Here is a 17,566-nt window from a genome sequence, read left to right on the forward strand (position 1 = left end):
AGGAACTTATCTAGGCGGGAAACACAAGAGGGAAAAAAATAGACTTACAGAAACAAATCCAAAAAAAGAAAAAGGTAATAGGAACATACACATTGATAATTACCTTAAACATAAATGGATTAAATGCTCCAACAAAAGACATAGACTGGCTGAATTAATACAAAAACAAGACCTGAATATATGCTGTTTACAAGAGACCCACTTCAGACTCAGGGACACATAGAGTCTGAAAGTGAGGAGGTAGAAAAAGATACAAATGGAAATCAGAAGAAAGCTGGAGTGCCAATACTCATATAAGAAAAATAGACTTTAAAGACTATTGCAAGATACAAGGAAGGACGCTACATAATGAACAAAGGATCAATCCAAGAAGAAGATATAACAACTGTAAATATTTATGCACCCAGCATAGGAGCACCTCAATACATATGCCAAATGCTATCAGCCATCAGAGGGGAAATCAACAGTAACACAGTAATAGTAGGGGACTGTAACACCCAACTTACACTAATGGACAGATCATCCACACAGAAATGTAATAAAGAACACAGTTTTAAATGACATACTAGATGAGATAGACTTACTTGATATTTATAGAACATTCCATCCAAAAGCACAATATGCTTTCCTCTCAAGTGTACACAGAACATTCTCCAGGATAGATCACATCTTGGTTCACAAATCAAGTCTCAGTAAACTTAAGAAAACTGAAATTGTAAAGCATCTTTTCCAACCACAGCACTATGAGATTAGAAATCAATTACAGTGAAAAAAAGAAAAAAATAGTAAAACACACAAACACATGGAAGCTAAACAATATGCTACTAAATAACCAAGAGAACACTGAAGAAATCAAAGAGGAAATAAAAAAGTACACAGAAAAAAATGGCAATTAAAACACGATGATCTGAAACCTATGGAATGCAGCAAAAGCCATTCTGAGAGGGAAGTTTACAGCAATACAGTCCCACCTCAGGAGACAAGAAAAGGACTTCCCTGGTGGTCCAGTGGCTAAGGCTTCACCCTCCCAATGCAGGGGGCCCAGGTTCGATTCCTGGCCAGGGAACTAGATCCCACACACCACAACTAAAGATACCACAACTAAGACCCAGAGTAGCCAAACAAATAAATAATTTTTTAAAAAAGAAACAATAAAAATCTCAAATAAACAACCTAACCTTACACCAGATAACCACAATGATGAAATCACTCACCTAGAGCCAGACATCCTGGAATGCGAAGTCAACTGGACCTTAGGAAGCATCACTACAAACAAAGCTAGGGGAGGTGATGGAATTCCAGTTGAGCTATTTCGAATCCTAAAAGATGATGCTGTGAAAATGCTGCACTCAATATACCAGCAAATCTGGAAAACTCAGCAGTGGCCACAGGACTGGAAAAGGTCAGTTTTCATTCCAATCTCAAAGAAAGGCAGTGCCAAAGAATGTTCAAGAGTACTGGAGTGGGTTGCCATTTCCTTCTCCAAGAATGTTCAAACTAGCGCACGATTGCTCTCATATCACACACTAACAAAGTAATGTTCAAAGTTCTCCAAGCGAGGCTTCAACAGTACGTGAACAGAGAACTTCCAGATGTTCAAGCTGGATTTAGAAAAGGCAGAGGAACCAGAGATTAAATTATCAACATCCATTGGATCATTGAAAAAGCAAGAGAGTTCCAGAAAAACATCTACTTCTGCTTCATTGACTATGCTAAACTCTTTGACCATGTGGATCACAACAAACTGTGGAAAATTCTTAAAGAGATGGGAATACCAGACCACTTTACCTGGCTCTTGAGAAATCTGTGTGCAGGTCAAAAGGCAAAGTTAGAACCAAATATGGAACAATGGACTGTTTCCAAATTGGGAAAGGAATACGTCAAGGCTATATATTGTCACTCTGCTTATTTAACTTCTATACAGAGTACATCATGGCAGAAAGTGAGGAGGAACTAAAAAGCCTCTTGATGAAAGTGAAAGAGGAGAGTGAAAAAGTTGGCTTAAAGCTCAACATTCAGAAAACGAAGATCATGGCATCTGGTTCCATCACTTCTTGGGAAATAGATGGGAAAACAGTGGAAACAGTGTCAGACTTTATTTTGGGGGGCTCCAAAATCACTGCAGATGGTGACTGCAGCCATGAAATTAAAAGACACTTACTCCTTGGAAGAAAAGTTATGACCAACCTAGATAGTATATTCAAAAGCAGAGACATTACTTTGCCGACTAAGGTCCATCTAGTCAAGGCTATGGTTTTCCCAGTGGTCATGTATGAATGTGAGAGTTGGACTGTGAAGAAAGCTGAGCACCAAAGAATTGATGCTTTTGAACTGTATTGTTGGAGAAGACTCTTGAGAGTCCCTTGGACTGCAAGGAGATCCAACCAGTCCATTCTGAAGGAGATCAGCCTTGGGATTTCTTTGGAAGGACTGATGCTAAAGCTGAAACTCCAGTACTTTGGCCACCTCATGCGAAGAGCTGACTCATTGGAAAAGACTCTGTTGCTGGGAGGGATTGGGGTTAGGAGGAGAAGGGAATGACAGAGGATGAGATGGCTGGATGGCATCACCGACTCAATGGATGTGAGTTTGAGTGAATTCCAGGAGTTGGTGATGAACAGGGAGGCCTGGCGTGCTGCGATTCATGGGGTCGCAAAGAGTCGGACACAACTGAGAGACTGAAATGAACTGAACTGAACTGACAGTACATAATGTGAAATCCTGGACTGGATGAAGTACAAGCTGGAATCAAGGCTGCTGGTAGAAATATCAATAACCTCAAACATGCAGATGACACCACACTTATGGCAGAAAGTGAAGAGAAACTAAAGAGCCCCTTGATGAATCTGAAAGAGGAGAGAAAAAAAAACAGCTTAAAACTTAATATTCAAAAAGCTAAGATCATGGCATCTGGTCCCATCACTTCATGGCAAATAGATGGGGAAACAATGGAAACAGTGACAGACTTCATTTTCTTGGGCTCCAAAATCACTACAGATGGTTACTGCAGCCATGAAATTAAAAGACGCTTGCTCCTTGGAAGAAAAGCTATGACAAACCTAGAAAGCATATTAAAAAGCAGAGACATTACTTTGCCGACTAAAGTCCATCTAGTCAAGGCTATGGTCTTTCCAGTAGTCATGTATGGATGTGAGAGTTGGACCAAAAAGAAAGCTGAGCACCAGAGAATTGATGCTTTTGAACTGTGGTGTTGGAGAAGACTCTTGGGAGTCCCTTGGACAGCAAGGAAATCAAACCAGTCAATCCTAAGGAAATCAACCCTGAATATTCATTGGAAAGACTGATGCTGAAGCTGAAGTTCCAGTACTTTGGCCACCTGATACAAAGAACTGACTCATTGGAAAAGACGCTGATGCTGGGAAAGACTGAAGCCTGGAGAAGGGGACAACAGAGGATGAGATTGTTGGATGGCATCACCAACTCAGCGGACATGAGTTTGAGCAAGCTCCAGGAGTTGGTGATGGAGAGGGAAGCCTGGCGTGCTGCAGCCCATGGGGTTGCAAAGACTCAGACACGACTGAGCAACTGAACTGAACTGATACACTGTATTAACAAACTGAAGAATAAAATTCATATGATAATTTCAATGGATGCAGAGTAAGCTTTTGACAAAATGAACAGCCTTTTATGATAAAATCTCTCCAGAAAGAGGGCACAGAGGGAGCCTACTTCAACATAATAAAGGTCATATATGACAAACCCACAGCAAACATCATTCTCAAAGGTGAAAAACTGAAAGCATTTCCTCTGAGGTCAAGAACAAGACAAAGATGTCCACTCCTGCCACATTTATTCAACACTGTTTTGGAAGTCCTAGCCATAGCAATCAGAGAAGAAAAAGAATCCAAATTGAAAAGAAGTAAAACTGTGTTTGCAGATGACATGATACTCTGCCACCGGAAAACTAGTGCTAATGAAAGAATTTGGTAAATTACAGGATAGAAAATTAATGCATAGAAATCTCTTGCATTCCCATACACAAGCAACAAAAGATAAGAAAGAGATATTAAGAAAACAATCCTATTTATCACTTCAACAAAAATAATATAATACCTAGGAATAAACTGTCCTAAGGAAACAAAAGACTTGTACTCAGAAAATGATAAGATACTGAGAAAAGAAATCAAAGACAACACAAACAGATGGAGAAATATACAATGTTCTTGGATTAGATGAATCAATATTGTCAAAATGACTATACTCTCCAAAACAATCTACAGATTCAGTACAGTCCCTATCAAATTACCAATGGCATTTTTCAGAGAATTAAGACAAAAAAATTTTACAATTTGTCTGGAAACACAAAAGAGCCCAAATAGCTAAAATAATCCTGAGAAAGAATAATGGAGTTGGAGCAATCAGGCTCCCTGACTTCAGACTATACTACAAACTACAGTCATCAAGACAGTGTGATACTGGCATAAAAATAGAAATATAGATAATTTGAACAGGAGAGAAAGCCCAGAAATAAACTCAGGCATCTATGGTAATGACAGTAATCTATGACAAAGAGGCAAGAATACACAATGGAGAAAAGACAGTCTCTTCAATAAGTGGTGCTGAGAAAACCGGGCAGCTACATGTAAAAGAATGAAATTAGAAGACTTCCTAACACTACACACAAAAATAAACTCGGAATGGCTTAAAGACCTAACTGAAAGGTTGGACACCATAAAACTCTTAGAGGAAAACAGAAGCCGAAGACTCCTTGACATAAATCACAGCACAATCTTTTTTGACCTGTCTCCTAGAGTAATGAAAATAAAAACAAAAATAAACAAATGAGACCCAATGAAGCTTAAAAGCTTTTGCATAGCAAAGGAAACCATAAACAAGACAAAAAGACAACCCTCAGATAGGAGAAAATATTTGCAAATGAAGCAACTTACAAGGGATTAATTTCCAAAATAAACAAACTGCTCATGCAGCTCAATATCAAAACAACCCAATAAAAAAGATGAGTGGAAGACCTAAATAGACTTTTCTCCAAAGAGAACATACAGATAGTCAAGAGGCACATGGAAAGATGCTCAACATCACAAATTATTAGCAAACTGCAAATCAAAACTACAATGTAATATCAACTCACACCAGTCAGAATGGCTATCATCAAAAAAATCTACAAACAATAAATGCTGGAGAAGGTGTGGAGGAAAGCGAACTTTCTTACACTGTTAGTGGAAATGTAAATTGATAAAGCCACTATGGAGAACACTATAGAGGTTCCTTGAAAAACTAAAAATAGAATTATCATATGACCCAGCAATCCCACTACTAGGCATATACTCTGAGAAAACCATAATTCAAAATGCCGCATGCACTCCAATATTCACTGAAGCACTAGTTACACTAGCCAGGACAAGGAAGCAGTCTAAATGTTCATCAACATAGGAACGGATAAGGAAGGAGTGGTACATATGGATGGTGGAATATTACTCAGCCCTAAAAAGAATGAAATTGTGCCCCTTGCAGAGACGTAGATAGACCTAGAGACTGTCATACAAAATGAAGTAAGTCAGAAAGAGAAAACAAGTATCGTATATTAACACATATACGTGGAATCTAGAAAAATTGTACAGATGAACCTATTTGCAAAACAGAAATAGAGACAGATGCATAGAGAACAAGTGTATGGACGCCAAGGAGGGGAGATGGGGGATGAGCTGGGAGACTGGGATTTACATACACACACTGTGAAAGTGAAGTTGCTCAGTCGTGTCTGACTCTTTGCGACCCGTGGATTGTAGCCCACCAAGCTCCTCCGTCCATGGGATTCTCCAGGCAAGAATACTGGAGTGGGTTGCCATTTCCTTCTCCAGGGGATCTTCCTGACCCAGGGATCGAACCCAGGTCTCCCACATTGCAGGCAGACACTTTAACCTCTGTACCACCAGGTAAGCCCTTGTATTAAACAGATAGCTAATGAGAATCTATTGTAAAGCACGGGGCAGAGGGGGAAGAAGGTACAATCTGTGTGTAGGACATATAGAAACTCAACCTTTAAAATGCGTTCCAATATACATTGCTGCTGCTAAGTCACTTCAGTCGTGTCCAACTCTTAGCAACCCCATGGACTGCAGCCTACCAGGCTCCTCCGTCCATGGGACTTTCCAGGCAAGAGTAGGTGCAGACAAATACTGTTTGATTCCACTTATATGAGGTAGCTGAATAGTCAATTCATAGTCAGAAGGAACACTGGTAGGTGCTGGTGGCTGGTCGATGGAGTGGAGACGAGGAATAGGGGTTTGGTGTTTAATAGGGACAGAGTTCCAGTTTAAGAAGGTGAAAAATTTAGGAGATAGATGATGGTGAGAGTTGTGCTTAGTCACTCAGTCGTGTTCGACTCTTTGCGACCCCATGGACTATAGCCTGCCAGGCTCCTCTGTCCATGGGATTCTCCAGGCAAGAATGCTGGAGTGGGTTGCCATGTCCTCCTCCAGGGGATCTTCCTGGCCCAGGAATCGAATCTGCATCTCCTGACATGGCAGGCAGATTCTTTAGCCACCTGGGAAGCTGATGAATGTACTTAGTGCCAAAATACACAGTTAAATATGGTGAAAATAGTATGTTTTACATTATGTGACTTATGCCACATTTTTTAGTAAAGCACATTTTTTAAAATGCCACAGGGGGAAATGAGGAGCCTGCCATCAGACTATACAAACAGGTAGTTTTCAAGGGTGCTGCTCCTAGAAACACGAATGCTGCTAAAATCTGCCAAGCCACCCTCAGCCATTCACAGCTCCAGAACCAGGAGCAGAGTGGTTTCTATGCTTCCTGCTGTCTAGCCTCCTGCAAATGGTTTGCATCAGGAAAGACGGACAGGAACCCAATTGTCAAGGTTAACTAAAAATGCAGCTCCACACGTTCACCCTTAACAGTCCAGACTGCGAAGAGAGCACTGGAGGTCGGTGGGGCCGAGGGTCCACAGAACACCTCCTGGGCTGGAGAGCGACACACCGGTTGGCGTCATCAGGAGGCACACTCTCACTGGCGTCGGATGTCTCTCCCTCCCAGAGGTGACAAGGTAGAGGGGAAGGACACTAAGCTTGGTTCTGTCAACAAGGCTGAAGTCCCACCCCTGCCAGAGAACAACCCTGTGACCTTGGGCAAGTAAGCTGACCTCTCTGAGCCTCAGCAACCTCATATGTAAAGCACAGGTGGGACCAGACCAGATTTTCAAGCAGTGTTCCGAGGAACCCTAAGGTACCACCACCCCATCGGGGGTTACTAGCAATTAGGGAGAGAAGAGGAAACCAGGCCCACCTGAATTAAGAGTAATCCAACCGTTATCTGATTCCCCTTTGACGGTTTTCCAGGATTTTCTCTGAAGCTTAAAAATTAAAGTTTGAAAATCTCACACCTCGAGGATCTTTAAGGCCCTTTTGTACCCCTTTCTGTAAGTCTATGGGGCTTGAATCAAAGCCTAGGTCCTGCCTCACAGAGGTGTGTGACCTTGGGAAGCTACCTACCTTACTCCCCTCATCTGTAAACACCTTGTCACTTAATGGTTATCTGTGATGTGTCAGGGGATTTGCACACATCCCTAAGTTCATACCCATCCCTCTAAGAGACTCACCATCAACACCCCCACTTTATAGCCGAGGAAACTGAGGCTCAGAGAGGCTGAGCAACACACTGCCTTACTCATCTGGCAAATGACTTTATATATATCAGGCTCCAATATTCATACTATGCTCTGCTGTCTGCCTGTTTTAGAGTGGTGTGAAGAAGAAATGAAACTATAAATGCAAAACGTCTTACAAAAATACAAATCATGATGCAACCATAAAGAATTATAATTTGGTTTCAGAATCAGAGTTACTTTTGCACTAGCGAACCTAAACCCCCTTTCATAGGGAAGGTTATCTAGCTCCACAGCCAAAGCTTAACCGCAGAGGGACGCTTGTACAAGGAGAGCTACCATGGCCAGTGTGGAAGTGGGGGGCAGGGCCCAGTGGGTCCGGAGTAGTGCGTGAACTGAGTCCAGAACAAATGCTGGACAAGGACTGCAAATTCTGTCAAAAGTGGGTTTGAATTAGCTCCTCCATTTACAAGTCTTGTGGCCTAAAAGTAAGTTATCTTCTTTGCCTTGGTTTGTCCATAGAGAAAATGGGGATGAAATGTGTTTAACCAGCAGTACAGTTTGAGGGAAGAAGTCTTCATACAAGACCTCTCTCAGGATTTCCCTGGTGGTCCAATGGTTAAAACTCCCTTTTCTATCCCGGGCAGTGTGGGTTCCATCCCTGGTTGGGGAATGAAGTCTCACATGTCCCATGGCCAAAAAACCAGAACAGAAGCAATACTATAACAAGTTCAATAAAAGCCTTTCAAAAAATGATCCACATTAAAAAAAAAAAAGTCTTAAAGAGAGACCTTTCTCACTTCTGATATCAGTTGAAAGAGTTCATAAAACCACCCACATGTTCGATAACTCGTTGAGAGAATTCTCAGAACTCACTGACAACTATTATACTCCCAGTTTATTACAGGGAAAAAATACAGGTTAAAATTAGCCCAAGGAAGAGACTGAGGGCAGAGCCTGGAAGGGAGTCTAACTGTGGAGCTTCTGAGTGTCTTCTCTTCATGGACTCCGGGATGTTGGTGCCTCTTTGCACCAACGTGTAACAATGCACGCAGAGCACTGCCAGCCAGGGAAGGTCACCCAAGCCTCTGGTGTCCAAGGCAATATTTGGAGCTGATCACTACCACCCAGGTGGCTGATCTCTAGTCCCCAGCCCCTCCCAAGAGTCTAATACCTTTAGTCTCCAGTTCCTCTAGAAATCAGAACTCATAATGCAAAGCCCAAAGCCTTCATCATAAATCACCCTGTTAGGGACTTTCCTGGTGGCGCAGAGGGTGAGAATCTGCCTGCCAATGCAGGGGACATGGGTGCGATCTCTGGTCTGGGAAGATGCCACATGCCAAGGAGCAGCTAAGCCCAAGTGCCCCACCTACTGACCCACATTCTAGAACCCACGAGCGCCGACTACTGAGCCTGCAGTGTTGCAACCACTGAAGCCCACACTTCTCGAGCCTGTGCTCTGCAACAGGGGAGCCACCACAATGAGAAGCCCGGGCACCACAACTAACAAAGTAGCCCCTGCTCTCCACAACTAGAGAAAGCCGGCGTGCGGCAAAGAAGACTCAAAGAAGCCAGAACTAAACAAACACAGCAGAGCGTACACGTCAGAAAGATTAAATCACACTGTTAGACTAGCTGGTAACCAGAGCCTCCAGGCAAACAAAGACACTCCCGCAGACAGGACATTCCAGAGCCTGAGAGACCAGCTTCTGTGAGTCAAGGCAGAGCCCAGACCGCTTGGTGGGAAAGGTTGATTCTTCCCTACGCAAGGTAACACTTCCTATATCACGGGGTCATTGTGAGGACTGAGCAGCAGAACATGAGTTGGCCAGCCCGTGTATGCAATTCCAAAATCCCAAATGCTCTGAAAACTGGAGTTTTAACAAAAATCATTTAGAGGGAAACTTACATTGCAGCTAGTGGGAATCGTCACACATTTTCCTATTGAAATATCACTGTGTGATCTGGTGGACAATGCCACAATCCACCCTCCCCAACCCTGCCCACCTCGCCCTGGGGGTATAATGGTAGAGTGAGTACCTACCACATTTTGCCTTTCTAAACTCAAAAATCCACCTGGTCCTGAGGGACTTGGACAAGACATTGTGAGCTGTAAATGCATTAACAGGTACTAGTAACAGCCCCTAGCATATAATAACTGCTCATCAAGTGCAAACTTTAATATTTCTCCTCAGTCAAATACAAAAGTAGTAAAGAAAGTACACTGCCAAAGTGGTCAAGCCCACTGATTTAATACCCTTTGGCAAAATTTTATCCCAATTTAAATTTTCACAAGCAAATTCCAGGAGTGTATATGGTGAAAATTAAATTCTTTTTTTAGACCACGCCATGCAGTATGTGGGATCCCAGTTCCCTGATCAGGGATCAAACCTCTACACCCTACGTTGGGAGTGTGGAGCCAATCAATGGACTACCAGAAAGCCCTGAAAATAAATTCTGTAGAAGATTTATCTTATGCTTTTTATCATAAGTATTATATGCTTTGACATAGCAAGTAAAAATTAAACATAGTCACAGCACAGTTAAGCAAGGCTTGCTGAGGGTGGGGGAGCAGAGACAGTACCATGGCAGTTTTGAGGATCTGCCATGGGCTTTCAGCCTTTGTGTACACTGACAAATTCTTGCTGTGTGTTTCCTTCTGAACATCCTGAAACTTGCCACCGGGGAATTTCTTCGGACTTCCTACCAACTTTTAGACAATTCAGGTTCTTAACGAGGTACCAATTAAGTAATGACATGATCATTTTTCCCACTCTAGAACCTTTGGTCAAGCCTATTTGTGTCAAAACAGTTGTGCCTGAAATCAGACCCCTGGGAGAAGCAAATTAGGATTTAAAATGTCAAAGAAGAAAGGAAAATTTACAAGAGCCCACTCACATCACAAGCTGGGAGGAAAACTGAACCACCCTGGGAACAGATCTTTCCAGGAGCATGGCTGCACCACACTGAGTCATTATTGGAGCCAGCCGAAATGAGTGGAGAGACACAGAGACTCTCTCATCACAGGACCACAGCCTCCAATTGCCAATCCCCCAGTCCAAAGGGCTCTGGAAAGAGAGAGATCTGTTTATAACTCACTTGGTTACAAACCTTGCCCTGGACTAATGAGAGGCTATTTTTAGTCTTTATGCTACTGTATATGAATATTCATGGGTTTGGCAGCAGAAATATTAATGTGTTTAATGACAGGGTGCTTCCCAAGGCTCCACTGGGAATGTTAGGTAGTATGATCCACATGCTGAACTGCCTTCCTAAAAAAATCCAAAAAATTATGAATTTGGAAATTCATCAAGTTTTTGGATAAGGGATTATAAACCTACATTGCACAAAATCCCAACAGGTAGGTGTTATCTTCACTTTAAGGATAATAAACAGAGATTTAAGTAACTTGCCCAAGGTCATACAATAAGCAACAAAATATAATACACTTTGATGGAACAACTATGTCAAGTGCAACTTCCAACGGCTGCAGGTTTTTTTGCAAAATCCAACAAGGTTTTGCATGGCATCATCATGGAGCTGATACCTGAAGGTACACTGAAAATGATGAAGCAATGTTTTGCTGTTGGCAAAGATATGCTGTTAAGATTTCAGATCAGCCTCCAGAGAGCCTTCTATTTCCAATTTCAAGGAAACCATGCCCTCTGACTTTAAGGACATACATTTCTTCTCATCCTTTAAAAGCAGAGGAATTTGATAAAGAAGTTGCCTGGTGAAGGGAAAAAAAAGCCCACTAGACTGAAATCAAAACAAATCATTTTTTGCATATTAATCAGGCTCCTGATTGAAACTATGCTTGCTACTTTGAGAGAGAAATATTAAAAGTAAAGCGTTGCTAATTTAAGCACAACTTATTTTAAAAGATGTACCTAGAAACAGCCACATGGGAGAATCACTTCGGCTGTATCAACCACCAGCTTCATTTGATGGGATCTGCCTGGGTTGCAAGCCCCAGTGTCATGACATGTGCCTCATCCCTATGGGTAGAGAATGAAGTCAGCCATTCCCTATAATGTGCAGGGCTCTGATTTTCAAGTATCCACGCCAACTTACTCCTGCCTCCCAGATGAGCAAGGGGAGTCCAGAGGAAAGACCCTGATCTGGAGTTAAAATGACTATCGAGGAGCTGCCACCAAGCTTGAGCCCCATCCTTATGGAGTTAGAAGGCCACCTTTCCCAGGGAGGTGGACCCATAAGAGCAGTTTCTATAGGACTTCCTACCAACTAGTTGGCTCACTAGTCAACCTCATCTGTAGCAGACTGGTGTAGCGCTCCCTCTCTCAGAACTTCTCAATGCCTGAACCCATAGCTCTCTTGGAAAGACTGTGCTGGGGCTATGAGGGCAATTTTGTTTACAGGCACTGGCAGTTTGTCCACTGAAGCAACCATCAGTCCATTCGGAACTAATGTAAGAATACAGGGGCTCAGCTCTCTCGCCTCCAGCAGAACTGAGGCTCCAGAGTCCCTCCTCCAGAGGGATCAGGTCAAGGTTGTGACTCTGCCTGAACTTGCCCGTTTCTGATCTGCTTCTCCTTGCTTGTCAGCTGTTTCCCACTCCTTTACTGACCTCTCCTGGGAGCTCACTCTTTAAAATAAAGTCACTGCTTCTAGGTTATCCCACCTATGACCATTGTACCCAAAGCTCTGAGATTTCAGCATAGATAGTACATGTTATACTTTAAAGTGAGTAACAGAGAATTCCCTGGTGGTCCAGTGACTAAGACGCCATGCTCCCAATGCAAGGGGCCCGGGTTCAATCCCTAGTCAGGGAACTAGATTCCACATGCCACAACGAAGAATCTGCATCTCGCAGTGAAAGATCCTGTGTACCACAGCTGAGACCTGGCAGTGCAGTGTTAGTCACTCAGTCATGTCCAACTCTTGGCGACTCCATGAACTGTAGCCCACCAGGCTCCTCTGTCCATGGAGTTCTCCAGGCAAGAATACTGAAGTGGGTTGCCATGCCCTTCTCCAGGGGATCTTCCCAACCCAAGGATCGAACCCAGGTCTCCTGCATCGAACCTAAGACCTGGGGCAGCCAAATAAATAAGTACATTGTGAATAACCTCAAGTGAATCGTCTAGATTTCTGGAAAGGGCCTACTTACATGACAATCAACTATTCCACAGCTGAACTCATCATTTGCCACTCTGGGGACTCATCATTTGCCATGGGGATGAGGGCAAAGGAGAATAAGCTAGAACAGAACAGAGAACGTGACCTGGTCAGGTGTTCCTTTTCTCTCTACAGACCTATGGATAACACATAAGCATATCCATGACAGAGGGGCCTAGCTATCCCAAGGCATGGTCTCCCTTCTCCCTCACAATCAGGGAGCACAGCATGTTCAGTTACAAACTGAACACACAGCTCCCCAGCCAGCCTCCATTCCCGTTAAATAAGCTCTGGCCCTTAGGTTCCAGCCAGTGGGTTGAGAACATAAATGATGGGCACAACTTCTAAGACATGCCTTCTCTTCCCTGTCACCCTACCTGGATGTAGCGGGAACCATGGGGATGGAGGCCATACCTGAGGAATGTAGGAAAAATATAGGATCCTGATCCTCAATATCATGGTCTTGCCCACATTGTTTCATGAGCAGATTGGAAGGAATGATGCTAAAGCTGAAACTCCAGTACTTTGGCCACCTCATGCGAAGAGTTGACTCATTGGAAAAGACTCTGATGCTGGGAGGGATTGGGGGCAGGAGGAGAAGGGGATCACAGAGGATGAGATGGCTGGATGGCATCACTGACTCGATGGACGTGAGTCTGAGTGAACTCCGGGAGCTGGTGATGGACAGGGAGGCCTGGCATGCTGCGATTCATGGGGTTGCAAAGAGTCAGACACGACTGAGCAACTGAACTGACTGAATTGATCCATGTACTGAAAGTCATCTGGGGCTCCTGTTAGAGCAATCAAATCAGTATTCCAAAGAATACATACCTTAGAGTGCAGTAGGATTATACATTTCAAACTATGTTACGGATAAAGAGAAAAGTCTCTCTTAAGGTTGAATTTCCCACCAAAGATCCTGAGATGAGGATCTGTGTGAAAGTGACTTACAAATTATTAGAAAATATTCCCAGGAAAGACTGGTAATGAAGTTGGGGGTAAGAAGAAAAGATGGCCAGCAAAGGTGTGATATCAGATAAAGCCCCACAGTCCTCCAGGAGAGTTCTGGGACAGTATAGGTCACAAGTTATGGGTAAGAGAACTGCAGAATTTACACAACCCATACTCACCAGTCGAGGGATGCTTCCAGAAGAGCTTAAATTCCCTGGTACTTCCAGATGCCCAGGCACATAAGAAGAATATGTTCAGCAGCCAGCAGGAAGCCCTCTAACATGCAGGCACAGGGACTGGCCTTTGGCAGAGAATACACTGAGAAGTCAAATGCTAAAAAATGGTATCTGAATCTAAGAAGACATGGGTGGAGTGCAGACAAGGCCTGCTTACGGAGACCTTCTTGTAAATTTTTGCCAGGAACTCACACTTAGTCATGTGACCCTTTGCATAGGAAACAACTCTCACCCTCACCTGGACATTTCTCTTGGTTATATCTTTATATTTCAAGGGTCTACAATGGCATTCTGTGGGAGCCACAATAATAGACAAGGTCTTATTTCAGAGATCTCTTTCAGTCCTAAGAGAAAGAGTAACAAGTTTATAGGAGTCTCTGATAGGGCTCTTTATTCCCCACTCAAGCTCTAACAACCCAGCAGCAGAAATCAGCATGCTTATTCCAGAAATGACACTGTTGGCAAATACCTACATAGGAACAAGCAAAGACGATTTATAATATTAAAAGGCACTTAACAATGTGACCTTAGATGGACATGCAACTCAAAACAAGCTAGAGCTGAAGACTGCTTGCTAGACTCACACACACATATGCCTTTTAAAATCCCGTCTAAGATTTATACCTATCTAACTAGAGAAGGTTATAAAAAGCAGTAAGTACCAGCGATGGGGAAGACAGGTAGTCTCAGGTGCTTCTGACTGGCATGTGAAATATTACAATCCTTCACAAGGCCAATACAGGAATACATATCTAGAAACTTAAATACATACTCTTTGACTCTCCAAGAAAAATCCATGGGGGTGTATAGTTCAATGAAGTTTAATACATATATAGATTCATGTAACTACCAATACAGTGAGTGAAGTGGAAGTCACTCAGTCATGTCCCACTCTTTGAGACCCCATAGACTATACAGTCCACAGAATTCTCCAGGCCAGAATACTGGAGTGGGTAGCCTTTCCTTTCTCCAGCAGATCTTCCTGACCCAGGAATTGAACTGGGATCTCCTACATTGCAAGCAGATTCTTTACCAACTGAGCTATCAGGGAAGCCCAATACAGTCCCTAACCACCATTGATTTTTTTCTTCAATCCCCATAGTTCATCTTTTCAAGAAGCCCCACACCACAGCTGAGGAAGCCACAGCCACGTGCCCTAGAGTCTGTGCTCAGCACCAAGAGAAGCCACGGCAATAAGAAGCCCGTGCACCACAGCTAACAGTGAACCCCACTCACCACAGCTAGAGAAAATCTGTGTGGAACAACAAAGACCCAGCAGAGGCAAGAAGTAAATTACATTTTTAAAAGTTTTTTTTTAAATAATGTCATATAAATGGAATAAAACAGTGCATAACCTTCTTTCCCAGCAGTGTTTAAAACTTATCTAAGCTGTGTTTATCAGCAACTTCTTTCTTCTTATTGCTGAGATGATTCCATTGCCAGACCTGCCTGTGAGTGTTTCAGGGCCTCTGGTGGAGGCGTGGGTCAGCAGTGGCCTGCCGTGGGGACAGGGGCACTGGCAGCAGCCACCTTGGAGGCGTGGCACGTGGCCTGAGTCCTCTTGAAGGAGGCGGCCATTAGCCCTACCATACAACTGCCCAGTGGGCGATCCACAGACTGGAGACCAATTATACCAAAGCAGTTTTCCCACTATTGCGAAGATTATAGGCCCCACAACAGACTTCCCAACCTGGGGAACCAGCAAAGGGACTGCGAATCCCCAGGGAATCTGACTTTGAAGATGAGCAGGTTTTGATGACAGAACTTCCACAGGACTGGGGGAAACAAACTCTTGGAGGGCATTAATAAAACCTTGTGCACACTAGGACCCGGAGAAAGGAGCAGTGACCCCACAAAAGACTGAACCAGACTTGCCTGAGTGTCCAGCAGTCTCAGGTGGAGTCATGGGTTGACAGTGGCCTGCTGCAGGGTCAGGGGCACTGAATATAACAAGGCTGGGAGCCACAGGGCATGCTGGCATAAATCCTCTGGAGGCAGTCACCATGAGTCCTCCCATAGAGACTGCAGACCACAGGGCAGAAGCACAGCCCCACTCATCAGCAGAAAATTGGATTAAAGATTTACTGAGCACGGCCCTGCCACTAGAGCAAAACCCAGTTTTCTCTAAAGCTAGTCCCTCCCATCAAGAAGCTTGCACTAGCCTCTTATCCTCATCCATCTGAGGGCAGACAGAATGAAAACCACAATCACAGAAAACTAACCAAAATGATCACATGGATCACAGCCTTGTGTAACTCAGTGAAACTCTGAGCCATGCCATGCAGGGCCACCCAAGACGGATGGATCATGGTGGAGAGTTCGGACAAAACGTGGTTCATTGGAGCAGGGAATAGCAAACCACTTCAGCATTCTTGCCTTGAGAACCCCACGAACATTATGAAAAGGCAGAAAGTTAAGGACACTGAAAGATGAGCCCCCTAGGTCAGCAGGTGTCCAATATGCTGCTGGGGAGGAGCAGAGAAATAGCTGCAGAAAGAATGAAGAGGCTGGGCCAAAGCAGAAACAACACCTACCTGTGGATGTGTCTGGTGGTGAAAGTAAAGTTTGATGCTGTAAAGAAGAATATTACATAGGAGCCTGGAAAGTTAGGTCCAAGAATCAAGGTAAATTGGAAGTGGTCTAACAGGAGATGGCAAGAGTGAACATTGACATTTTAGTAATCAGTAAACTAAAATGGATGGGAATGCGTGAATTTAATTCAGATGACCATTATATCTACTACTGTGGGCAAGAATCCCTTAGAAGAAATGGAGTAGCCATCACAGTCAACAAAAGAATATGAAATGCAGTACTTGACTGCAATCTCAAAAATGACAGAATCATCTCAGTTCATTTCCAAGACAAGCCATTCAATATCACAGTATTCCAAGCGCATGCCCTAATCACTATTGCTGAAGAAGCTGAAGTTGAACAGTTCTATGAAGACCTACAAGACTTTCTAGAACTAACACCCCCAAAAAGTGTCCTTTAATCACAGGAGAGTCTAATGTAAAAGTAGGAAGTCAAGAGATATGTGGAGTAGCAGGCAAGTTTGGCCTGGGAGTACAAAATGAAGCAGGGCAAGGTTAACAGAGTTTTGCCAAGAGAACGCACTGGTCATAGCAAACATCCTCTTCCAACAACACAAGAGATAACTCTACACATGGACATCACCAGATGGTCAATACAAAACTCAAATTGATTATATTCTTTGTAATTGAATATGGAGAAGCACTATGCAGTCAGCAAAAACAAGACCTGGATCTGCTTGCAGCTCAGATCATCAGCTCCTTATTGCAAAATGCAGACTTAAATTGAAGAAAGCATGGAAAACCACTAGATCATTCAGGTATGACCTAAATCAAATCCCTTACGATTATACAGTGGAAGTGACAAATAGATTCAAGGGATTAGATCTGATAGATAGAGTGCCTGAAGAACTATGGATGGAGGTTCGTAACATTGTACAGGAGGCAGTGACCAAAACCATCCCAAAGAAAAAGAAATGCAAGAAGGCAAAATGGTTATCTGAGGAGGCCTTACAAAGAGCTGAGAAAAGAAGAGAAGTGAATGGCAAAGGAGAAAATGAAAGACACATCCAACTGAATGCAGAGTTCCAAAGAATAGCAAGGAGAAA

The sequence above is a fragment of the Capricornis sumatraensis genome, chromosome 10, assembly GCF_032405125.1.
Source record: "Capricornis sumatraensis isolate serow.1 chromosome 10, serow.2, whole genome shotgun sequence".
Classification (NCBI taxonomy): Eukaryota; Metazoa; Chordata; class Mammalia; order Artiodactyla; family Bovidae; genus Capricornis; species Capricornis sumatraensis.